Genomic DNA, 26,873 nt, shown 5'->3' on the forward strand with positions numbered 1-26,873 from the left:
GCTACTACACACCTAGGCTATATAGTACTAATCTTATGGGACCACCATCATATATGTAGTCTGTCACTGACTGAAACATCATTATGTGGCAAATGACTGTATATAATAATAATAATAAATCTTTGAAAAATCTAAAAAAAAATACCAAAAAAATGGTCCACATTACACTACCTCCAACTCCTACTACACATATATAACCACTTCGGTCCTATACCCATCCTGTTGCAAGTAATTGGTGTATAGGCCGCCTGTAAGAGACTTTGGGGTGAGCATAGTGTGGTGGTAAGCTTGGATATATGATATTAGGCAGGTCACTTTACCTCTCTGTCTGAATTTTCTCATCTGTGAAATTCTATTACAGGACCAACAAACAAAACCTTTATGTACTGTACAAAACTTTACTAAGTACTTTCACATAGTTTTCCCTCCTTTTTTTTTTTTTTTAAGGATTTTATTTTTCCTTTTTCTCCCAAATCCCCCAGATACGTAGTCGTGGGGTTTTTTTTAGTTGTGGGTTCTTCTAGTTGTGGCACTTGGGACGCTGCCTCAGCATGGCTTGATGAGCGGTGCCATATCCAAGCCCAGGATCTGAACCGGCGAAACCCCAGGCTGCCGCAGCAGAGCACAGGAACTTAACCACTCGGCCACGGGCCGGCCCCTAGTTTTCCCTCCTTTAATTCACACAAAACCTTAGAGAGGAAGTTATTAGTATTCCTATTTTGGGTGAGGAAACTAGAACTCGAAGAGACTAAATGATTTCCCAGTTCCTGACAGAGTCAAGATTCCCAACTTTATTTTCTACTCCCACCACAGCTGCTCCTTGTTTCAGGATTTAATGAATTCTGGATTTAATGAATTCAGGATTCATTATTTAATGAAATTTAATAAATTTCAGGATTTAATGAATTCAATTTAAAGTCTTAAATTCTATAGAAAATGTATAATGTATATTTGTATTATTTTTTATCAGAAACCAGGATATCACAAAGCGATGGTAATCAGTGACAAGAATTTTCCATATGATTTACATAATTCTCCATTATTAAATGACTGACAGACCTTAAAATGGGACTGCATCCTGTTTAAGTTGTTATAGTAACAATGCACACAACAATTCAGAAAATACAGAATTTTTACAAAATACTACTTCTATCACTCCAACCAAGTATAGCCAAGCAAGATTACTTTTAAAACAGTGAATATATACTATCCTCAGTGGAAACGGCAAAACTAGTTCTGAGTTGTTAAATGCTTAGGGCAACTCAAGAACATTCTGAATTCCAGTTCATTGATGCAGAATATAACTCAAAACCCACAGAATGTTTGGGAGAAATTAGAAACAAAAATTTCCCCCATTTGAGGTTCATGTTACAACTAAGAAGTATCTTTTCTTCATTAAGCAAAACTAATTGAAAATACCTTTTGATTGAATATTTAATCTTCTATCTGAGGTTTTATTATCTTTACAGGAAATGCAATGAGAATTGTCTAGTCTGTGATCTCAATCAGTGCCTAGGAAACATTTCTCCAAGGGAGATTCTCAAGGAAAGGGTAGGATATTTTGCTCTTAAGTTATTAGTTTTCTAGGTAGTGAGTGTGCAGACAAATTATATTCTCCCTGTTGTATATGTGTCTTGGGTTTTGCTAATGGACATTAGTATTTTTTTGCACTAGTTTTTAAATGTCAGTTACATAAAATAAATTGAAAACATTTGTTAAAGCCAAGACTAGGATGTTGGCTTTTCAAACAACCTATTGGAATTTCAAAGCTTTGGCCTGTGAGATGCTGCTGGCAAGAACAATTTCATGATATCAGAAAAAAATTTTTAAACATTACATTGGCATGGATACAGATAGTTGGAAATTTGCTCACTAAGATCAACTTTTGTTGTTTTTATTTTAGTTTCTCATCTCTTGAATATTTTCTTTCCCAGTTGTAGCAGAGTTTGCCAGATGTGCATCTAAACACTGCCCTGCCTCCTTCTTCCACTCCAATAAAAGACACATGGCTGGCCAGCTATACGGCATGTCCTTGCTCCTCCTGCTATTAGACGTGGTCAGGTGGGTAAGTTTACTTGAATGTAATTTGAGTAGTCTTGCCCTATGAAAACCTCCCACACATGCTCCTCCACGATGGTAGCCTGGCTCCAAGATGGATCGCAACAATGCTTGACTCCTGGTATTTATGTCCCTGTGTAATGCCCTCCTCTATTGAATATGGCTGACGTATGTAACTAATAAGATATTGGAGATATGATAGACTGTGATTTCCAAGTCTAGGTCATAAAAGATATTGCAACTTTTCTCTTACCCTTTTAGATCAGTTTCTCTGAGGGAAGCCAGCTGCCATGTTGTCAGGACATTCAAACAATTCTATAGAGAGGTCTGTGTGGCAGAGAACTAAGGCCACCTGCCCACAACCAGCCACACTGGAAGTAAATACTTCAGCCCTCGTTAAGCCTTCAAATGACTTTAGCTACAACAAACATCTAACTGCAAACTTGTGAAAGACTGAACCAGAACTGTTCAGCTAAGCCACTTCCAAATTCCTGACCCACAGAAACTATGATATGATAAATATTAAATTGTTGTTTTATACTGCTAAGTTTGTTATGCAGCAATAGCTAACTGATACATCCAGTCAGCTGGATGACAATGCTTATGGCATTCTTGGAAGCCACCTGTAGAAGAGTACAGAGCTGTAATCAGCTCAGGTTCCTGAATGACTGTGTAAAGGAGAACCTTCTCCTCTAGTTTCTCCACTCCCCACATCAACCTGGACTGTTGAGAGGGAAATAAACTTCTTTAGAGCCATTATATTTGGGCATCTAAATTTTACAATAGTTTAGCCAGTCTTAACTAATACATAAACTTTGTATTATATTTCTTTCTTACTTGAAGCCTTACGTATATATGAGGATATTATTCCTCTGAGCAAGGACTACTATTGGAATAGTTCTTTAAACACTATCAGAAACATTTTATTGGTTAAAAGCTGTGTGATTAAATATTCAAAGCACTTTCCCCACTTGCAAATACTATTTTATTTGCCTAGAACTCCGTGTTTACTAGCATAGTTGCAGTTGATACTATGGCACCCTGCCCAGATCCCCTTTACTTACTTGAAACACCTACCCACTGTAAGTGGAGAGATCCTGTGAGTGGTGGCTGGTAATGACTTGCAGCTAACCCTTTTCTCCAGGGAATTGCCATCAACCAATGAGAGCCAACTCACTCAGGAAATCATGCCCCCTCCATAGATGACCCACAACCAATGGCCAAATAACATGATGGTATAAAAGTCCAGCCGTCTTGCCACAAAGGATGACAGGTCTGTGTGCTGTTTATATCCAGAACCCTCTCCTCTGTAGATTGGGCCAAGATTAGACTTTACCTCATCCTTGCTCGGCAGCTCTTTTTGCTTCTCCTTTTCCTCTCTTACAGGTTTTTCCCAAAGAGTGCTCCCTCAGTAACCCACATTCACCCAAATCCCTGTCTCAGATTCTTCTTCCAAGGAATCTGATCTAAGACTACCTACTTCCATGAAACTGGACAGGAGAGGTGAGATCTTCTTCTCAGTTATTTACATTACTGATATATTTGATTCATGAGTGAAGAAACTGTATTCTCAGTCAAAAACCTTGAAAAAGACTTAAAAAGAGAAAAACAGTAGAGAAATCTAAGAAAGCCAAAAGCTGATCTGAAGATATCAAGAAAATTGATAAATTCTAACATTGATAAAGAAAAAGATACAACATAAACTATCAATATCAGAAATAAAAGAGAGATTATCACTACACATCCTACAGACATTAAAAGGATAAGAGAATATTATGAAAAATGAATACCAAAAAATCTGACAACTTAGATAAAATGGATAAATTTCTTGAAAAATGCAAGTTACCAAAGTCAACACAGATTAAACAGAAAATACTAATATTAAATAAATTAAATAGAGCCAGCCTGGTGGCGCAGCAGTTAAGTGCACACATTCCACTTCGGTGACCCAGAGTTTGCCGGTTTGGATCCTGGGTGCAGATGTGGCACCACTTGGCACACCATGCTGTGGTAGGCGTCCCACATATAGAGTAGAGGAAGAGAGGCACGGATGTTAGCTCAGGGACAGTCTTCCTCAGCAAAAAGAGGAGGATTGGCAGCAGTTAGCTCAGGGCTAATCTTCCTCAAAAAAAAAAAATTTAATATATTGTGAAAAACTTTCCAAAACAGAAAACTGTAGATCCAAATGGTTTCATTGGTGAATCCTACCAAACAATCATGAGGGAAATAACACTAATCTTATAAAAACTCTTACAAAAAATAGAGAAAAGGGAATACTTTCCTGCTTGTTTGTGAGGCCATCATAATCCTAATCTTACAACTTGACAAAGACATTACAAGAAAAGAAAATTGTCTACCAATATTTCTCATGAACATAGATCCAAACATCCTTGAAAGATTGATTAGTTGACTTCAACAATATATAACAGGAATAATATACCATGACGAAGAAGGATATAGCCCAAGAAGGCAAGGTTGGTTTAACACTCAAAAATCAATCACTATAACCACATTAACAAAATAAAGGAGAAAAAAAGACAAGACCATTTCCATACATGCAGAGAAAACATTTGTCAAAATTCATCATCCATTTATAAAAACACCCTTAACAAACTAGGAATAAGAAGGAACTTCTCAATTTCATAAAAGGCACCTACAAAAACCTATAGCTAATATCACATTTAATGCTCACACATGAATACTTTCCCCCTAAAATTGGGAACAAGGATTGGAGGCCCACTTTCTCAACTGCTATTCAACATTGTAATGGAGGTCCTAGCCATTGCAATAAGGCAAGAAAAAAAAGAATAAAAATTGGAAAGGAAGAAGTAAAACTCTCTCTATTTACAGATTAAAATAAAATTATATCTTTCCAGTTTATTTTGCCAGAGCTGTGAGTAAAATACATGCAATTGTTTAAAAAGTCCTTGAGTTCAAATGAACTTTCCCTCTGAGTTAGAGTTTTTAGTTTCTGAGGAATTATATGGTAGGTTCTTCTAATTACAGTTGTATAACTAAACCTTGGCAAATTTGTCAGGTAATAGAAATTTCTTTTAGTGCCTTTCTATCTTTTGGAGTTTTAAGCATATCTTTCACCCGTTCTGATGTCTCCCTGTGTGTCCTAACTACCTAGTGGCCAGAGGCAATGCAGTCTCCCAGTCTGTTTTTCTTTAATAACATCTAATTCTTCAAAATTATTTCTCTTTTCTTATCTCTTTTGTCATAAAAAATACATATACTTCTCTCATCATCTCAGACCCCTAGTCAGAGTTCTCACAGAAAGAAAACATCTGAAAACCTATTTTACACAATAAGCTCACTGTTAAATATGTTGTCTCTCTCAAGGATATTTGCATTGAAAAAGCATGTTTATAGACAATAATGACAAAATTAAGATAACACAGAAACTATAGGCTGGGAATATATTAAATATTTAATATAGTTATTTCACATAATATGGCAGGCTAGGCACCTGGTTTGTCCTTCTTTAATAAGACAATAAAAACAATTCTAGATTATGTATTTGAGAATATTTAAGCATCAGTGAATTATAAGAAAGTAAGGAATTCTCAGATCAAAGACTAAAAGAGGGAGGAAACCCAAAGAAGTAAGTGTAGCATTTTAATCAGCTTTCTTTCTCAGTGCACTGGCTAAATTGTATGAATTTGAACTTTGGTTATCATGGACTCAAAGGACCCATGGAGCAGGAGACAAAGACCAGGGCCCTCCAAAGAAAGTAGTTTAATCCCTACCTCAATAAAGGTAGCTCCTCCACTACCTCAATAAAGCTGAGACATCAAAGTTTTAAATACTCAGTGTAAGTATGACCTAGAAATAAACTCACCCCTTTCCTGTCCCTGGGGGTCTACAAAGAAAATAAATAGCCTTCACTCTCAGCATGGAGGAGAGGAGGTAAAAACGTTGCTAAGAATTTGGAACCACAAGATGGTCCTCACACAGGTTTGTAGCACAAATTCACAGGAACTGTGTGTTACCCAAAACCTCAAAATGAGAATTTAAATTACAGTATCTCAGACTTGTAGCGCCTCCATAAAACTGGTCAGAAACAAACGCAAATTCAATCTGGAGCATCCTACCCTCATCTCAGACTTCAAAGAGTTCCAAAAAAGTAAAACTTTAAGTAAGATGAACAGCTCACGGGGAAAAAAATGACAAAACACACAAGTAAAAAAAGATACCATGAGGGCTGGCCCCATGACCGAGTGGTTAAGTTTGCACTCTCTGCTGCAGGCGGCCCAGTGTTTCATTGGTTCGAATCCTGGGCGCGGACATGGCACTGCTCATCAAACCACGCTGAGGCAGCGTCCCACATGCCACAACTAGAGGGATCCACAAGGAAGAATATACAACTATGTACTGGGGGTCTTTGGGGAGAAAAAGGAAAAAAATAAAATCTTTAAAAAGAAAAAAAGATACCATGAGGGGCTGGCCCCGTGGCCAAGTGGTTAAGTTCGTGCACTCCGCTGCAGGCGGCCCAGTGTTTCATTGGTTCAAATCCTGGGTGCAGACATGGCACTGCTCATCAAACCACGCTGAGGCAGCGTCCCACATACCACAACTAGAAGGACCCACAACGAAGAATATACAACTATGTACCGGGGGGGGGCGCTTTGGAGAGAAAAAGGAAAAAATAAAATGTTTAAAAAAAATTAAAAAAATAAAAATAAAAATAAAATTAAAAAAAAAGATACCATGAGTGATAAACAGCAGAAATCAGTGTTTCCAGGAATATGCTCACATATATTTTAGACACAAACTATAAAATTAAAATTTTTGCTATGCTTACAGAAATAGAAGATAAGCTTCAAAGTGTGTGCCAGGAATAAAATATTACCAAAACATACAGAGCAATGGGTAGAAAAAATAATATATTTTGACCAAATGAGATTTATCCTAATAATTCAAGATTGGTTTAATACTAGAAAATCAGTTAGTGCAATTCACGAGATTAACAGATCGAAGGAGAAAATTTATATGATTATCTCAATAGTTGCAGAAAAGATGTTTGATAAAATTTCACATTCATTAGTAATAAAAACCCCTAGATAACTAGGAGTAGAAGAAGCTTTCTCAGCCTAATTTAAAAGTAATTAAAACTCAAGAAAACATTATATTTAATGGTTATTTTCTCTAAGATTGAGAACAAGATAACGATGCCCACTTCTATTTAACATTGTGGGGGATCAGAATTGGCCACCCCAAAATGTGTCTCTTTGACATGAGGATTATTTTGGGCTGGTTATTTTTAAAAACTGTAGACATGGGGGAAGTTCTGAAAAGTAGAATTTACCCTTTGTAAGATAACATTTACATTTGTAAGGGAAACCTCCATCTGCAAAGGTATCTCCCTCTCTGTACCAGGAAGAAGGGGGGATGACATTATCTCTAGAAACTTGTCAACATGGAAGGCAAGCCCTTAAATCTGCATAATAATCTGACTCTTGTTTACTGTGCTTTTCTAGGAATCTCCCATAACTGACTCTCCCCACCCCAACATCCTCCTTTGTCTCTAGCTGAAGGTGGTATTTAAGATGAGAGCCTACACCGTTTTGGCAAGTTGCTCAGTTTTCCTGAGTGTCTCCCATGTATACATGTTATAGAGCTTTGTTTGATTTTTCCTGTTATTCTGTCTCATATGAATTTAATTCATAGCCCAGCCAGAAGGACCCAGAGGGTAGAGGATTTGCCTTCCACCCCTGCAACATCATATTGCACGTACTAGTCATTGAATAAAAGCAAGAACAAAATATAAAAAGAATAAGAACTGGAAAGGGGAAAATACTATCATTGTTCTCAAATGATATTGTTGTTGAAGTTAAAAAATTCAAAATGGTCACCAATAAAATGTTTTCCCAGCTAATTGAACACCAATAAATTTTTAATGAATGTGAAGTTAGCAGAAGTTGCCAAATACCAACTCAATATACAAAAATTTATTACATTTTTATATAGCAGCACCAGTTAATAAAATATATATATATATATCCCACATGTATATTTTTAAAAGCATGAGATATCTAGGTATTAATCTAACAAAACATATGCAAAATTTTTAAGAAGAAATAGACTAGAAAACTCTATATTGTAAAGATAACTATTGTCCCCAATTTAATCTACAGAATCAATGCAATCTCAATCAAATCTCCAATAGATTTTTTAAAGTGGAACTTCATAGTCATATTCTAAAATTTATATGGAAATACAAAGAAAAAAATAGCTAAGTCGCTCTTGAAGAGGGCAAATAAGTTTAGGAGACTTGCCCTACAGACTTCAAGACATTATAAATCATTAGTTCTTAAGATCGTGAATTATTGGTGCTGGATAGACAAATAGATCAATGCAGCAGAATTAAAGCCCAGAAATAGACACAGTCATATATAGATAATAGATACATGACAGAAGTGGCATTGTGGGTGATGGGAAAAGAATGGATTTTTCAATAAATGATACTGGATAAAGACATCCATATGGGGGAAAAAAATTACATTGGCTCTCTGTCCCTCACTATAATCAAAATTAATTTGTGGGAGAAATAAAGATCAAAAAGAGGCAAAATTAAAGGCTTTGAAAGATAATACAGTAAAATATCTTTGTGGTGACAGAGTACAGAAGGATTTCTTAAACAAAGTACAAAAAATCAAACACAAAGGAAAAGGTAAAAATTAAGAACTTATCATCAAAAGACATCATAAAGAGAGTGCAAAGACTAGCTAAAACTAGAAGCTATTTGTAGCATGTGTTACTAAGATCTAATACCTACTACAAATCAGTAAGAAAATAACAAAATATTCAGTAGACAAGTGGACAAGAGATTTGACCAAACATTCCACAAAAGAAGAAACTAAACGGCCAATTAGCACATGAAAACATGTTCAACCTAACTAGTTATCAAGGAAATGCAAAAGCAATAAGATACCATTTTATACCCATCAGATTGACAAAAATTTAAAAATAGACAATACCATGGGTTGATGAGCATTTGTATTAATGAGAACTCAGCTGTGCTGGTGAGATTATAAATGGGCACCGAAACTTTGAAATATAGTTTGGCACTACCTCGTAAAGATGAATAGAGGCATACTTTACAACCCAGGAATTCCACTCTTTGGTATATACTCCTGTTACTCTTCCTCATGTTCATCCAGAGATATACAGGAGAACTTTTGTGGCAAAATTGTAATAGTAGCTCTTGTGTTAGTCAAGGTTCTCCAGAGAAACAGAACCAATAGGATGCATATATAGAGAGAAAGAGATTTATTTTAAGGATTTGGCTCATACCTTGTGGAGGCTTGGCAAGTCCACAATCTGTTGGGAGAGGCCAGCAGGCAGAGACTCCGGAAAGAGCTGCAGTTTGAGCCCAAAGGCAGTCTGCTGGCAAACCAGGACGAACCAATGTTGCATATGAAGCACGAAGGCAATTTGCTGACAGAATTCCCTCTTGCACAGAGGAGGTCAGCCTTTTGTTCTACTCAGGCTTTCAACTGATTGGATGAGATCTACCCACATAATGGAGGGCAATCTGCTTTTCTCAAAGTCTGCTGATTTAAATTTAAATCTCATCCAAAAATACCCACACAGAAACATCCAAATATCTAGGCACCATGGCCCAGCCAAATTAATACATAAAATTAACCATTACAGTCCCAAACTAGAAACAATCTAAATGTCCGTCACTGGTAAACTGGATGAATAAATTGTGGCCTATACACATAATAAATACTAAATTACTATTGTGGTAAGCAAAATTCTAAGTTGGCCCCCATGGTCTCTACCACTGCTGTTACACTATAATTTCTCCTTCAATGCAGGCAGAACTTATGATTTGCTTCTAACAAATAGAATATGACAAATGCCATGAGATGTTACTCTCTTGAATAGGTTATGTTACATGGCAAAGATGATGGGATATCACCCTCATGATTGCATGTGTGTGTGTCTCCATATATTTATGTTTACATGTGTATGTGTATATACATACATACATATACACACATACCCACATATATCTATGTCTGTATCTATATATCTAAGCAGACCCCTCTCTCCTCCTGGCCTCGAAGAAGCAAGCTGCCATGAGTTCTCAAGCTGCAAGAAAATGAATTCTGCCAACAACCTGAGCGAGCTTGGATGCAGATCCTTCCCCAGTTAAGCCTCCAGATGACAATGTGGCCCAGCTGACACCTTGACGGCAGCTTTGTAAGACCTGAGCAGAGAACCCAGGTAAGTCACACCTGGACTCTTGACCTGTGGAAACCATGAGATAATAAATGTGTGATGTTTTAAGCCACTAAATTTGTGGTAATTTATTACACAGTATATAAAACTATTGCAACTATATGGAAATAAAAATCAACAAACTACAGCTATATGTATTAATATAGATGAGTCTTATAAACATAATTTTGAGCAAAAGAAGAAAGTCATAAAGAATACAAAGTGGTCCCATTTGCATGATGTTTGAAATAGATAAAACCCAACCAATATGTAATTTAGGAAGGCATACATAAAGGATAAAGTTTTAAAGAAAAGCAAAGGAAAAAAATCACAAAAGATAGGAGAGTAGGTTATTTCTGGAACAGAGTTTGGGACCCACAAAGAGCTTTTAACATATTAGCAATGTTCTATTTCATAACCAGAGCTCATTTTATAATTACATATATATACTTTTCTATATGTATACTATATGTTTTACAATGAAGCTAACAAATATTAAAAACTATTTAATTTATAAAATATACATTTTTATATTTATGGCCAGCTACCCCACAAACCTCTAGCCCAATCTCTCCTCCTTATGGTGGAATGATTTGAGGTCAGACAAACCTAAATTCAAATCTTAATTCTGTCACTTCCTTGCTGTATGATCTTAATGCGGAGCTAAAACATCAATATCCAGACTCTACACTTTCCAGATGAAAGGGCTATAGTAAAACAACGGTTGAAAAATCATTACCTTGTTTAATGAAAAAATAAATTTAAAATAAACAGTTATGAATTCTAACTATACATATAAATACTATGTGTATATTTTTTAATTAAAAAATGATAGTAATCACCCAACAGTGTAGAAAGACTGGTATTCATATGTTGCTGATAGCGTTGCAATCTGATACAGTCTTTCAATGGAGTAGATTTAACCACATTAGAAATATGAAATGAGATATTAAAGTATTGCCATTCTTTACTCAGGATTTCTACTTTGGGAAATCTAAGGTTATTTAGGAAAATAATCTTAAAAAGTCTGAATCAAGCCAATGTGTACAGTAACGTTTAAGGCAGAAATATTTATGAAAACAAAACTTGAAACTATTGAAATTCCTTAGTCTTTGTAAATTCTCAAAGTAGAGCACATTAACAATAAAAATAATGTGATAAATATGTGCCTTGTATTGTTATGTGGACATATTAAACAACGTCAAATGAACCACCAGAACCAAACATACTTTCACATGCTGTCTGTGTACTTAAAAATATCTGCAGAAGCATTGGAAATATCAGAGATAGTTAAAACAATATAAATAGTTGCATTAGGTTTATGGGAGTATTCAATGAAGTGATTATGATTTTTAAAATAAGTGGGTACATATTTAACATGAAGGAATATATTTAATGATGGAATTTCAGGCAGTGTTACAGACAGATGGTGAAACTATTTGTGCAGGAAGTGGGGGTGGTTAGGGGAAAGGGGAACCTAAAAATCTCACCACATGGAAAGTTTCTATAATCAGAGGGTTTTTCTCTGTGTTGTGCAGGCTGTGGAGCCAAAAGGAAAGAATCATACAGAAAATTTCTCAAAGGGAAGAAAAACTGGAAGGACTATACTTGGAAAAATGTGATTGTAAATTAATTTCTCTTTAGGATGTAAGCTGCTTTCTTTTCCTTTCTTTGTTTCTTTTATTTTTTTTCTAAAGCAATTGCAACTTAATGATTCACTTCAGTATTTGAGAGAGACTCTCAGCTTTCCAGGGTGAGTCTGAATCCTGTGTGCCTTGGTCTGACTACTTCGTTTCATGTCAACATTGAAAGAAGTCTGAAAAGTATAACGATGGAAGAACATAATCATTCATAGAATGGTATCCAGTTGCTTTGATGGAAGCAATATTAAGGTGGTTCTATTCTGAGTCTTATCTCAATTTTAGTAATTTTAGTAAATTAAGTATTTTATTAAATTAACCAAAAAAGGAATGAAGTGCCAACCACAGGCCAGCATAAAAGAAGGCCAGGGAACAAGAGGAGAGAACTGCACAGCTACTGAAGCTTTCAGATGAGAGCAGTTTAGAAACAAGGAAGAGGGCACTGCCTCCTTAATCAGAATCAATGAAGTATAGGTGTTCTGCTTAGAGAGAAAGTGAATGCAGATGAAAGTGTTATGCATCTGAGAGCATTATGACTTCAACAGATCACTACTTCTCAATCTCAGTTTCTCCAGTTATAAATAAAAGGAGAAATAACTCCCTCTCTCCACCATCCCTCTGTACCCCCACCATTCATACATCACACATACAATGTATTGTGACTATAGATTAGAGAAATCAATTTTTTTTTCAGAACATGATGTGCAGTTGTCCCTGCATCAAGTGGCTTATTACACTTTACTCAAGACTACCTATGTTCTTTACATTGTTATGTGATTTCTACCTAAGAATTTTTTTAGAGATTCACAAAGAATGAAAAGCAGTGAATGAATTTTTAACTTGACTTTCCGTGGTATTAAAATTGTAAGAAGTATGAAAAGATCAAATAGACAATCAATTTTTACATTTAAGCAGCTCATGATTAAAAAAAAAACTTTTAGTATCACAAGGTCTACAATGTAATCTCCTTAATAACATCACCTGATATCAAGTTGCTCAACTGTACACATGACCTTTCAAATAGAACTCCATCTCTTAATGCTGTGAACCATCATGCAAGTATTCATAACTTGAGATTAAATTTCATATACATTATTTGAGAAGTCTACATAAGACCAACGCAATATTTTTCTAAAAATCCTATTCTCTTGTCTCCAGGTATATTTTGATACATTAAGGAAAAAAACAACTGCAGTATCAACAAATCCCTTTAGAATCTAAAGTTTAGATAATGTCACAAACTATTCAAAGGAATTAGTAAGTAAGTCTTTCCAGCAGCTGTTCTTCCATTTCCCCTGACAGCATCAGGTGACAAGGACAGGCAGTAACCAAATCCATTTAGTGTTAGGTGTGACTCCAAAAGAACATCGACAACCTTACTGAAATAATTGAGTCTGATGCTCTAAGGAATAATCAAATGGGGTAGCCATGTGGCAGGCTGCACATACCACCCTGGCACCAAGCTTCATTTAGTGTATGGCTTGAAATTTTCTTGGAACAACAATGTGCAAGAAAGGAGAACAGCTCAGAAGAAAAAGTGCTGGAGTCAGACAGATCTAGATTCAAATTCTAGCCTGTCACATCAACCCCACTGAGCCTTGTTTACTCATCTGTAACATAAAAATACAAACAACACCAATTCCACAAAGTTGTTTGAAAATTAAAGGGATATAAACAACCTATTTAGCATAAAAATAGAAGCTCAAGAAATGTTAGTTCCTTTCCTCCCATTTTCCTGGGTCATGCTAGCCTTTCTTATTTATCTTACTTCTTAAATATTTTCAATTATAGCATTCTTAGTTTCTTTACAGTCTAGTTAATGAGATGCAATTGATAATATTGTGCTCTATGTTGTTAATACAAACACTGAGTGTTGAGTTTCCCTGGTGCTGCTTGGTGTATTACCCAGACATTCTACAAGGTCATGGTCTGTGGCATTGTGCAGAGCATACAACAAACAATCCATCAACATTTTTATGTCATTTTGTATGGGTCTTTTTTGTTAGTTACCACTGCTCTGGGGTTTTGTGTTGATAATCTAAAGATAATCTCATTAGAATTTTGTAGATAAAAAAAGAAGCTTCATAGTAATAACCAGCTGTATAAAATAACAAGACTAGACTCTTAGTGAAACCTACTTCATTAGTGAGAAGATATGGATCAAGCAGGGCACTATGAACTCTGATGTGACCATACCATAATGGTCCTTTGGACTATTACATAATGAAGTAGGAAGGCCAGACCTATTTAACAAAATACTAGGTCTCTCTATAATACTCAGTGAGCATCATCTACAAGTTACATGACACTTTAATTAAGAGGACCACTGAAATGACAAACTGAAATATAGATATTGAAATAGACACTTTCCTTCCTTCCTTCCTTCCTTCCTTCCTTCCTTTTCTTCTTTCCCTTTTTTGTTTCTTGCTTTCCATTTTATCTTTTTTCCAGAAAGAACAACAGGCTACTGACAAAAACACACATGTTACAATAAGATGAACTATTAGAGATTGAGGAGACTAATATTCCTGGACATGCAATCAAGAAATTCCTCTAGGTTTGGCCAAAAGTTAGAGATCAGGACTGAGACAAGTCCAAGCACACATTATCGCAATCGCAAAGTATGCCTGAAATGTGATGAGAACTTTATCTGAAGTTCAGCTATTCCATATCATTCAGTTTCCTCTTCTTTCACTAAATTAAAATTAACAATTTTTTATTAACCAGTAGCTGTTGTATGATCTAATTTTAATAACATTATCTGTTTATCTTTCTGTTTGACTAACCTTTTATCTATACATAGTCATAGAGAGATGTCTGGAATAATATTCACCTAGTGTTAGCAATGGTTATTTTCTGATGATAAGAGAGGGTAATTTTTTTGCCTTATTGTTGTGCTTTTCTTAATTGCTTGAATTTTCTAAATGAGCATGGATCTTAAAAAAAAATAAAAACAAAGTTGTTATTCTTTTAAAAAATAAAATCATCCAAAACAATGACTTCCCACTTATCCAGCTTCTGGTTAGAAGTGACAAATATGGAAGAAGTTACATGGTCAAGCCATTAAATATTAAGAGGAAAAAAGTGTAAATATTGTAATTACCCAAGTGAACCAACAGAATTTAAGATTCAAAGTATCAAAACCAGAAATCACTGAAAGGAGGTAAGCAGCAAGGGAGAGAAATAATCATTAACTATAGTGAAATACAAAAGACTTTGATTCTGCTAAGGCCATTTCCTGCTCAATTAAACAGTTAAATAAAACATTTATTTGTAACACTTGGTTACCAGAGATTCTGGGGAGAAAATCAGCCTTGGGAAAAAAAGAAGGTTCCAGGGACCTGAGACTGGCTCCCTAGCTACACCTTGATGGCACCACAAAAGATGTGCTTTGTCTCAGTATTCTTGAAGGATAAGCTTACAGCAAAGTAAGAGGGTTTGCACGTTCCTGATCATTAGAGTCAGCCTTTGGCCAGAAAACACCAACATTCTTCCCTGTGGACAGAGTTACAACCAACAGCTGTTAGTGACCAAATTCAAAGTACTGTTAGTTACACCTTTAGATTACAGCCACACACACAGTGAATAATCATATCTTCCCATAAAAAATGTACTTTGTGGCTTATAAACAAACAGTAGATAATATATGGCAGGAAGGAAGTTTACTTAGATAGCAAATTCACTAATTGAAGGTATCTATTTACACTTTGGTTGTGAAGCCCAATCATTTGTTAAAGATTCATGCCTTGATTGCTTGAAAGTGACAAAAGTTGTGCAGTGAACTCAAGATGTATGAAAATCAATGAAGACACTGATGACTTAAATTTAGGCAGGGCTATCTTTCTTTAAAGTGATAAGCGAAATCTGAAGTGTTGGTCAGAATGTGGAGAAATTGGCTCTTTCATATACTTATAGTGGGAGCATAAATTGGTACAACCACTTTGGAAAACTGTTTGGCATTATCTCCTAAGGCCTGACATACACATACCCTATGACCCAGCCATTCTACGCCTAGGTATATACTTAACAGAAATGCATATATATGTGCAGCCAAAGACATATATGAGAGTGTTTGTAGCACCACTTTTTCTAATAGCCTCAAAATGCAAACAACCCAAACGCCCATCAAGAGCAGAATGGATAAATTGTAGTATGATCACACAAGGGAAGACTGTACAGCAGTGAGAAGGAACAAACTACAACTATCCACAACAATGTGAATGAAGCCAGACACAATGTGTCCATGTGTATAAATTACAAAAACAGGCAAAACAAATCTATGATGTTAGAAGTCAGGATAGTGATTACTCTCGGGGTTAAAATTGTGAAAAGAGCAAGAAGGGGATTTCTGGGAGCTGATGATGTCTGGGTCTTGCTCTGGGTGCTAGATTCATGTGTTCAGTTTGTGAAAATTCAATGAGCTGCATACACTTAAGATGTATGTACTGTTCTGTTTATCTATTAGATAAAACAGATAAATTCTGTTTATACTTAGATAAAAAGCTAAAAAAAAGTAATAAATATTTATCCTTTATGACAGCTTTAACTTGCCCTCACTTATTACTATGCCTATAGCTATGAATATAATCAATATTTGATGTTCAGGCAGTATTTGGTCTTTGACCAAGTTAAAGATTAAAAATTCAGATATATATATGCTTGAAAAATAACCATTTATTTCTAAAAGCAACATGATGAAACATAAAGACAAAAATTAAAATGTTTTCTTATTTGTTATAAGCATTCTGGCCTTTCTCATTTCCCACTTCTGGATTGAGCTGACCTCAAGCAAATCTGTGATCTTGAGGCGGGGGGGTTTGTTCTCAAGAACAATCAGGTGTCAGTAGTAGTCGCAATAAAAAATAAGAACCTGAGTAATAGAAGTACCATTTACTGAACATTTTGTTGTGAGATTATAGATAAATCAAGTATTATAAGTGAAACAACGTGAGGAACACAATCATCTCCGTGAGTCAGGCTGAAAAAGGGGTTTCGCCTGAAATACTGAGACTCACAGAGCAGGTAATACAAACGAGTAGAGCAGGCCAGATAAAATACAGTGGGGTCTGGTGGTGGGGTGTGGGAAAACTACAGAACTCGTAAACAGTGGTTCTCAGAGCATTGCTAGACCAGACACACCTCAGGAACTAGAGAGAAATTCAAATTATCAGGCCCCAATCAAGACCTGCTGAATCAGAACCTCTGGGGGTGGAGCCTAGTACTGAGTTTTAACAAGCTCTCCAGTTTTAACAAGCTTGATTCTGATGCACACTCATGTATGAGAACCACTGATCTAGATGTATTATAATTTTTAAAAATATATTTTTTACTCACGTGGGCTTTAAAAAGTATCATCTGGGGCCCGGCCCGTGGTCAAGTGGTTAAGTTTGCACACTCCACTGGGGAAGCCCAGGGTTTCGCAGGTTCATATCCTGGGCGTGGACATGGCACCGCTTGTCAGGCTGTGCTGAGGCGGCATCCCACATAGCACAACAAGAAGGACCCACAACTATGTACTGGGGGACTTTGGGGAGAAGAAAAAAAGGGAAGAAGATTGGCAACAGATGTTAGCTCAGGTGCCAATCTTAAAAAAAAAAAAATCATCTGGCCGGATTTGACCACAGGCCGCCAATTATAACTCCTATTGAGAATCAAGTGAAAAAACAAAAACCTGAATTGTTTATATGTCAGTTCTGTATTTCCTTTTTCTACGATAGAGAAAGATAGTATGTGGTAATGCTCGAACCTAAGTTTTATCCTCTCCAGGAATCAGGCATATCTGGGCATGCTTGGGGTCTGGTGGGGGCGGGCCTTTTGGAATTCTGTTCAAAGACAACTCAAGTTGTCTCCAGGAAAGAACTAATCCCAGTGGAAGAAGGAACTCATGTACAGAGGTTGCATCAAGGGCAGCAGATGGAGTTGAACATGTCTGAGTACATCATGGTGTCTGCCACTCAAATTGTGTGAAGCTCAACCTGGCAGACACATTCATTCCTTTAACAAATGGCTATTGAACACCTAACTAGTCTGTCCCTGAGCGCTGTGACCCCAGGGCAGCTATAATATAAGACCAGTAACAGCTAAAGAAACTGTTTTTTGCTAATCTTCTTAGGACACGGAGAGTGCAGCTTGCCTATGGAATGAATATTGTTGGTGACAGGACCCTCAACACCTCTGATGCCCTTGAAGTTGGACTTTGGGCCTTGCAGGCCTCCTCGTACACATCAGCGGCTGCAACAACGGTGACAGTGCCTTTGATGAGCAGTGGTGACATGGCTTGGAGGATTGGTGGCAGCTGCTTACATCAGGCAAGGAGATTGTAAACCCCATTTGGCAGCTGAGAGAACTGTTCTTGGAGCTCACATGAGACTTCCTGGGCGCCCTGACCTAGTGGAGGGAGAGGATAAACCCTCCAGCAAAGGTAGAGAAATGGTATTTTGTAGCTATGGTGTTACTCTGTGTAACATAAATTACACATAGAAGAACACTGAGTCTTTAAGGGAATCTATGACTTTTTTTTTTGTCTTGGCAGCATTTAAAGAAACATGTTGCTTCTTGTGATAAGGTTAAGGTAATGTGCCTGCAGTGAACGTGGTAGACTCAAAGATCAAATCTGAAACATTTGGTTTCCTTTTTAAAAATAAAAAGCAGCAAGATTATTATAGGCTTTGGGACATGAGGTTTAAAAAATTACAGCACACATTCCTAATTTTTTTCCCTCTCTCAAAACCTCCCTATAAAATGAAACAACATTGCTGTTGAGCTGTTCTTTGGCACCAGCAAGCAGCCTGCAAAGGAAAAAGAACTTTGGAAGTGGCCCCTCCTTTCCTGTCAGAATTTTGAGAGATTGATGCCCTTTTCCTTCATTTCTGCAATGCCTGTAGGATGCAGATTTTCAGTTACTTCCTGAAATCCCAAACTGAATTCTATTAAAAACACATTTGTTATTCTCCGCAAAAAATGTTTGGGAGTTTGTAGCAAGTCTCTGTAAGACCTAAGGAATTCCCCTAAGTAAACAGGATTTTCCAGAAAGACTCAAGTAGTTGCTACACTGCCTTTAACTCAGTGTTTTATGATACTTAATGAGCAAGGTGTGTGATGTGTCAATATGTTAGTATTCCAACCAGGTAACAATATCTAGCTGATTTCCAATTTTCTGGTGGAGCCATTTGTTTTTTCTTGATTGCTTTTTATTTGAAACGAACTTTTTAAGCCCAAGCAAACTTAAAGAGCCACTTTATTTTGATACCTCAGTTCTGGCCAACCAGAGTATCCACAGTGGAATGCGAGTTAGCAGGTCCAGACAGAGATCAGGAGAATTGAGTTCTAAACAGCCATGTTTCCCCCGACAAGTCAGTTCCTATGGGGCTCAATATCCCTGCTGGGAAAATTGGAGGTGGGGCAAATTGGCCCAGAGTTCTGTGACTAAAGTTCTGTATTTCTTAACCTCTAGATTGTGAAAACTCTCCCTGAAGAATCCTAAGGATGGGTTAAGATTTGAAAGAGAAATATTCACCTTGAGAGGACTCTTAGAGGCTGTTGATATAGATTCCTTCTTGGTCGAGAGCTGGGGTAATTTTCTGTGTACAGTTGACTAGTATTGTGACCAATCAAAGGCTTGTTTCTACATTAACTTAATGGAATTTAGTTTTGTGGAATTCAAATTAATAGCAGGAATATGAAACATTCAATTCTGTTTTCATGTTTCTTTGCTCCATGCCCCTCCTTCTGACGCTCGCCTGACCTCTTCCCTCAACTCTTGACACAGATTAATCCCATTACTTCTCACATTACTTTCCTGCTGCAAACCTTAATAGCTCTCTGTTTTCCGCAAGAGAAAAAACAAACTCCTCCTGGAATATAGGTCCCATATCATCTGACCCAACCCAGCTTCCCATTCTTGTGGCCCGTTACACCTTTTACCACAGCCTTCCAAACTTCCTGCTCATTCTTCACATGCCCAGAAATGTTCTGGCTCTGTGCTTTTGTTCCGCTGGTTCTTGCTTCCTATTCTGAATCTGAACCTGTTCAGATCCTACCTATTCTTAAAATTTAAGGCCAGGATTCTGTTACCAGCTTTTCTTGGTCTCTTTCAACTGCAGGCAGCCTATCTTTTTTTCTGAACTCCTGTAGCAACTTATCTGCATCTCTCTTGTAGTAGTTATCACTTTCTACTCCGTATTGTAGATACTTATGTTCATATCTTAACTTCCTCACTAGATAATCAGCCTCATGAAGTCAAAAGCTATATCTGTTCCATATTTGGACCCTTAAGAGTACCTGGCACATAGTAGTTCCTCTACAAATGTTTGTTCAATGAATAAATGATGTTAGAGTTACCATGGAAATTTGAACTTACCCAATCTCCTTCAACCAAATTAGAACCACTCGCAGGGCATTTTTTAAATTGGGAAATGTCTCCATTTAGCTATTATCTATCTATCTCTTTTAATTTCTCAGCCTATGTCTAGTTTCAGTGAAGAAAATTAGGAAAAAGAGAAAAATGAGAAAGGTACAATAACTTAAACTATAGATTTAGCAAGCAATTAATATCCAGTTCCCTTCTTTCAAGCATTGTGCTGTAGTCAGCTTTCAAAAGTGGTCAAGGTTCATGTGAGTTTGTGTTGTACTATGGTGTTCAAATGTTTGTTAAAGCTGATGCAACTATATGAGAAAGATCAACACTAACTCTGCAGATGGGACATACAAGTTTTAATCCAATGAGGTGAAGAATTCACTTGAGAGATTGTTTCATGTGAGGCATTGAGAAGTCATGGCCTTGTTTTTTTTTGGGGGGGGTGGCCAGGAGGGGAGCAAAGAGTAGCCACTCAATGGAAAATGTACACCTGAATGGGGACAGTTAGATGACTGGTCTCAAGACAGGCTTCATTTTATATATGTTAAAGTGGATATATATATATATATATGTATAAATGTCCATATCTATAAAATATAATATTGTAACAAATATTAAATAATTGCATATTTGTATATTAGATACAATATAATATATATAAAACCACTTTATTCATTTCTGTACCTTTTGTGATGTTTGCTAATTTTGTGACAGATTCTTTACCCTAAAATTAATCTTAAGAATCTCACATTACATACTTTAAATGTATCTACTTGGATGTAAAAAATAATTTCTAATATCAACAAACTTGAAAAAGTTAAAGACAATAAAAATAGTAATTGGAAATGTCCATCAACTGTGAGTAGATAAACAAAATGTGGTATATCTGTCCAATGGAATATTATTCAGCCATAAAAAGGAATGAAGTACTGACACATTCTACAACATGGATGAACCTTGAAAACATTGTTAACTGAAAGAAGCCAGACACAAAAGACCACATATTGTATGATTCCATTTATATGAAACTTCCAAAATAGGCAAATCCATAGAGACAGAAAGTAGATTCTCGGTTGCCAGCAGCTGAGGGAACTGGGAAATGAGAGTGACTGGGATATGGGGTTTCTTTTTGGAGTGATGAACATGTTTGCAATTAGATGGTGGTGATGGTTGCACAACTTTGTGAGTATACTAAAAACCACTGAATTATATACTTTAAAGGGATGAATATTATGGTATGGTGAATTATATCTCAACTTAAAACATACCAGTTGAAGATTCTGTACAACAAGGAGGTTTTCCAGAGGTTTTGTCCAGCCAGTACTGAAGAGTAGAGAGATGGTAGTCATTGAGAAGCACAGTCTTCAATACACTTTCTCTTAATTGTCACTGTGTTTTATGGTAACTGAGCAGAGATCTGCTAAATGCTTCTTCCCTCCTTGTCTGGACTGAATATGAAATCCCACAGCTGCTATGTTGCAGTGAAATAAAACCTTGGTTTTTTTTTAATTGCTTTTTCTCCCCAAATTCTCCCAGTACACAGTTGTATATTTCAGTTGTGGGTCCCTCTAGTTGTGGCATGTGGGACGCTGCACCAACATGGCCTCATGAGTGATGCCATGTCCGTGCCCAGGATCTGAACTAGCGAAACCCTGGGCCGCCACAGGGCCGGGCCCATAAAACCTTTTATTTATGTGTTGATTTGTAATTTTTCAAGTAATTTCACCCTCATTAACTTGTTTGATTCTTGTGTTTTATTTTCAAAATTCTTATATTTTATACCTACATATAATTGTTCATCCATCATGAAAACAGAAAAATTCCATTTCTCATAAATGCAGTGGATTTCTCTTGGATTTCTTTGCTGATCCTTTATTTACTTTACTCACCTCTTTCTAATATATTTTATCCGTGTATATCCAGTTCTCCTGACTTTTTACATATCTGTAGTTCTTCATGTTTCTGCTGTCCAAGTCTTTTATTTTCAAGATGGTAATTTGTTCTTCATCTTTCTCTCTTCCTTTTATTAAGGCCCATAAGTTTTTTCTTTGAAACTATAATTCACCTCTTCCTTTCCCCTAATCTTGGCTGACTCCAAAAATATTTAGTTATAACCTATGTAATAGTAATTGCTGTCCCATCCTGAACCTTTTTATTGTAGAACCGTTTTGTTAAAATATTTTGTAAGATATTTCTGTTTTATATTTAATGTAAACTATTTGTATTTATTATATTTATTCTTTTATTTCCTGTAGCCTCTTAAAGATTGTTTTAATACTCAGATTTATTATTTATTATTTTATGAGTATACATCTGTAAGAGTTCTTTCATAATTTCCTATCATACTTTTCAGGTCCTCAATCTTTATATTCCATTGATGATCCTTCATCATATCTTCTGGAAAGATATTTCTCTTCTGTATTTACAAGTCACCTTTCCTTAGCATGATTTACTATTTCATCTTAGATGGTGGAATTTGAAGCTTGGTCTCCAATTGTTCCATTTTCTTCCCTTTCAGAGCATATGCCCATTCTATACTTCATATCTTCAGTGCTACTATATTCCTCTTTATGTCCCATTTTTTATTTTGTTGGCATCCAGACTTGCTTATCTTCTTCATTCTTTGTTTTAAATGCTCACATTCCTTTTATGGCCAAATGATGCCATTATAGCTATAATTTCATAACAACACCCCTTTGGCATAGCTTCTCCCTAAGCTTCTTGGATTTGGCTTGCACTCTCTTGAGACAGGGTCTACAAACCATACGCCAGAAAGATCTATAGTCACACGAAGCCTTAATTAGCTCCCTTCTTTCCTCATTTTTTCCTGGAGAGTGGGAATTCAGTTCAGGTGCCCATGTAACATCTTCACCTATTTTAGCAGTTTACCTGGCACTTTTCAGCTCTTCATAGTCTGACGAGACTGTGAAGTCTCTTTTTGTTTTCCTACAGAAGATTCACCCTGAGCTAACATCCACTGCTAATCTCCCTCTTTTGTATATGAGCCACCACCACAGCATGGCCACTGACAGACGTGTGGTGTAGGTCTGTGCCTGGGAACCAAACCCAGGCCGCCAAAGTGGAGCATGCCAAACTTAACCACTAGGCCACCAGGCAGGCCCAGCTCTTCATAGTCTTAAAGAGAAAATCATCATTGGTCCAGGTATAAGACTTTTCTTTATCTAAACAAAACAAATAGTCTTCCTATCACCTTCTTCTGATATCTTAACCCTCTCTCTAGTCCCTTTTCTTTCACTTACCTTGTACCATTTGATTACATGGCTGAATTCTTCATTAGACTGCAAGCTCTTTTGAAGACTAAAACCAGATGGTATTCATTTTTGCTATCTTCCACATCCTCCCCACACCACCACGGCATCCAACACTCAGCATAATACATTATCCATTATAATGTTTCAGCAAAATATTTGTTAAATAAGATTTTTAAAATATTTTGTTTCTCTTAAATTCATCAGTTAACTACTTCTCACTTCTTGCCTTACCACTGGAACTTTTGTCTTTCTTTTCTTTTGCCAGTTTTTTTTTTTTTTTTTAAGATTTTATTTTTTTCCTTTTTCTCCCTAAAGCCCCCCGGTACATAGTTGTGTATTCTTCGTTGTGGGTTCTTCTAGTTGTGGCATGTGGGACGCTGCCTCAGCGTGGTCTGATGAGCAGTGCCATGTCCGCACCCAGGATTCGAACTAATGAAACACTGGGCCGCCTGCAGCGGAGCACGCGAATTTAACCACTCGGCCATGGGGCCAGCCCCTTTTGCCAGTTTTTTTAAAACAATATTTCTGCAAAACTGCATTACTATGGGTACAAGTTTGCCTTTTGAGGTGGTGAAAATGTCTTGGAACTGGATAGAGGTGATGATTGCTCAACATAGTGAATGTACTAAATGCAAGTGAATTATACATTTTTAGAAAGTTAATGGTCATTTATGTTGTGTAAATTTTACCTCAATTTTTTAAAAACCTGCATTACTATGAGTTAGTGATGCAAACAACCTCCCCTTTGTAAACAGTCTCTTTCTTGTCTTTTAAAATGATGCTAACACTTATCTTTCATGGACTTGGCTAATTCACCTTTCTCCCACATACTGTTAAAAAAAACAGCAAAAGATTGGTCCAGGCAACTGTCTAAATGTTTGTGGAACTCTTCAGTGAGGCCATCAACATTTGGTCACAACTTATTTTTTAACTATAATTCCTACTATTAAATCCTTTTCTTTTTACCTTTATATGATACTCTCCTATTAGTGCTCATTCTTTCTTTTCCTTGTTCTCAGTACCTTTTCTTGCTCTTGAATCAATTCCATAAAGAGTTTTGTCTTGCCATAGTAGTCTCCTGTCTCCTGGAGATTTTTATAAAGAAGACAGTACTTCTAGAGGACTTCAGATTACTTGTTCCTGATACAGATCTGACCATTCCTACTCCTTTTTATTTTTAGTGGGAAGGCCTAGCAAATCAACATCCAGAAGCAGAAGGGAGAAGTTTTTCCTCCGTGTGGGTTTTCAGAGTCAGATAGCCTCAATTCAGATCCTGGTTCTGTCATGTACTACCTGTGTGATCTTGGGTCAATCATTTGGGCCAGTTAATATCCTCATGTGAAAACTGAGGATAACAATATTACCTACCTCCTAAGGTCCTTGTGAAGATTGAATGAGATAATGCACATAAATATCCCTTGTGGGTACACCCGTGCATGTGTACGGGTATCTGTGTGCACATTTATTCTTTTTCTAGTCCTCCTCTAGCATCAGAAATTACTCCACCTTCTTTACTACAAACACTAAGTGACAATTGCTTCTATGCTCCTTGGCTGCGGGAATGACTCTTTCTCCCATCCTTGCTATGCATAAACAAATGTCAGTCAAGAAAGCACCCAGGTGGAAAAATGAGCATGGACCATATTTGATGAGTTTCAACATTATAAGAAAAAACACAAAAGAAGAAAAGAAGTAAGAAGAAAAGAAAAAACTCCTATGTAACAAAATGTATAATTCCTCTTGATAGCAATTTTTTTTCATTGCACAAAATAGCATAGGCAGAAATTTGGTTATAACTGCTGTATCCCTTTAATCTAGGAAAGAAGGAAGGGAAACTTTGAACTGTAGATGAAAGTTATTCTGCATGTTAAATAAGAAAATAGAAATTCGAGTTGTGCAATTTTTCTGATTTATTTTTAGTGTGAAGGTGAAATCACCTGATGTGTTATCAGGAGGCAGCAAGGTCCAGGCAAAGAGCACTGTATTGAGGGTCAGGAAATGCAGGTCATGGCCCTGCCACTAATTGAGTGGGCTTGACAGGCCACTCTCCTGGCTGGGTCTATTTTATTTGCCTGAAAAATGCAAGCCCTGAATCTACCCCTCACCTTCATTGTTTTTCACAGAACAACTCCACTTTCCAGGAATTTAAAAAATATCTTATCGTTTTGTATAGTATATTATGAAATGGCTTTAGGTAAAAAAAAACAACAAAAAACGAAGAGTTATATCAATATTTTAATAAAAATATATTAAGATAATTTTAATAAAACCCCAAATATATAACCAGAATCCTCTATTTCCTTTTGTGACAGCATTGGGTTAGAAAACACTGAGTCATATTATCTCCATGTCAGTGTTTTTATTTAGAATATATTTTTTCAAAGAAAAATTTTATTTAGTAAAACAGGGCACTATAACTGATTGAGTTTTATTTTGACCCCTGATATTGTAGGAAATGTTGTGAGTTTAGATAATATGGAGTGGACTCTTTGGAGGTATCATTAAGTCTTGACCATAGCCATACAAAGTATGTCAGTGTGTATTCTTACCAAATATAGATTAAGGACTTTTTTTGGTAGAAGTGTATAATTCCAGTTGCTGGTTCTAAATAAAGACTGGATGAATACTTAGATAGAGAGTAAGTCTATTGTAACATCCAAAGTATTTTCAGTTTGTGTTCATGAGACTGTATGTTGAAAATTTCCTTGATGCCTGCTAGACGGCATCTCTTTGGAATTCAGAGATAAACTGTCCTGAGTCGGGTATGAGTGAAGTGCTCAGTAGAAGAATGCCAGCGCGTCTACTTCCTAGGGTTGTTGTAAAACAAATAAAATAAAGTATATGACATTACATTGCAAAAGTATCACATGAATGTTTGTTGTTATCATGGAGCATTTGGCAGGGCCCAGACTAGGGTGAGGTGAGTGATATGTGAGGGCTTAACATTTAAGGAAGCACTGGCTCTCAGGGCTGACCCTGCACTTGACCCATCGAGAGATTGAGCGCCTCCTTAAATGTTGAGTCTGGCTTCTCACTCCTCTTGCCCTTGTTCCAGGCCCTGGTGTTAGGCCAAGCACAGTTCCTGAGAATAGGAGCCATACAGCTCCAGATGTGGGTCTGCTTTCTGAAAGACTATTTTTGTTGTTGTTGTTGTTCACATACACTTAAGGTAAGTCAGGAGCAGCTTTTTCTTTCTTCCCAAAAGTCATAATGCTGCTACTTAGATAAAACAATTCTCCAACTTCCTTTTTTCTTCCTTCCTTCCTTTCTTTCTTTCTATTTCCTTATTATGTTACTTACATCTCTGTGCAT

At 36.5% G+C, this 26,873-nt stretch overlaps 1 long non-coding RNA gene across 2 annotated transcripts; it reads left to right on the forward strand.

The window, feature by feature from the left end:
* Nucleotides 1-1,929: 1,929 nt before the first annotated feature.
* LOC139045596 (uncharacterized) lies at nucleotides 1,930-20,972 on the forward strand. 2 transcript variants are annotated; one of them, XR_011504286.1, is made up of 6 exons: nucleotides 1,930-2,061; nucleotides 3,203-3,331; nucleotides 3,445-3,561; nucleotides 10,114-10,299; nucleotides 18,046-18,354; nucleotides 19,387-20,972. It is a non-coding gene; the product is annotated as an uncharacterized lncRNA (long non-coding RNA). The 2 variants fall into 2 exon arrangements; XR_011504285.1 differs by having other exon boundaries at nucleotides 18,046-20,972.
* Nucleotides 20,973-26,873: the final 5,901 nt, after the last annotated feature.

This window comes from Equus asinus, chromosome 6, assembly GCF_041296235.1.
Source record: "Equus asinus isolate D_3611 breed Donkey chromosome 6, EquAss-T2T_v2, whole genome shotgun sequence".
NCBI lineage: Eukaryota > Metazoa > Chordata > Mammalia > Perissodactyla > Equidae > Equus > Equus asinus.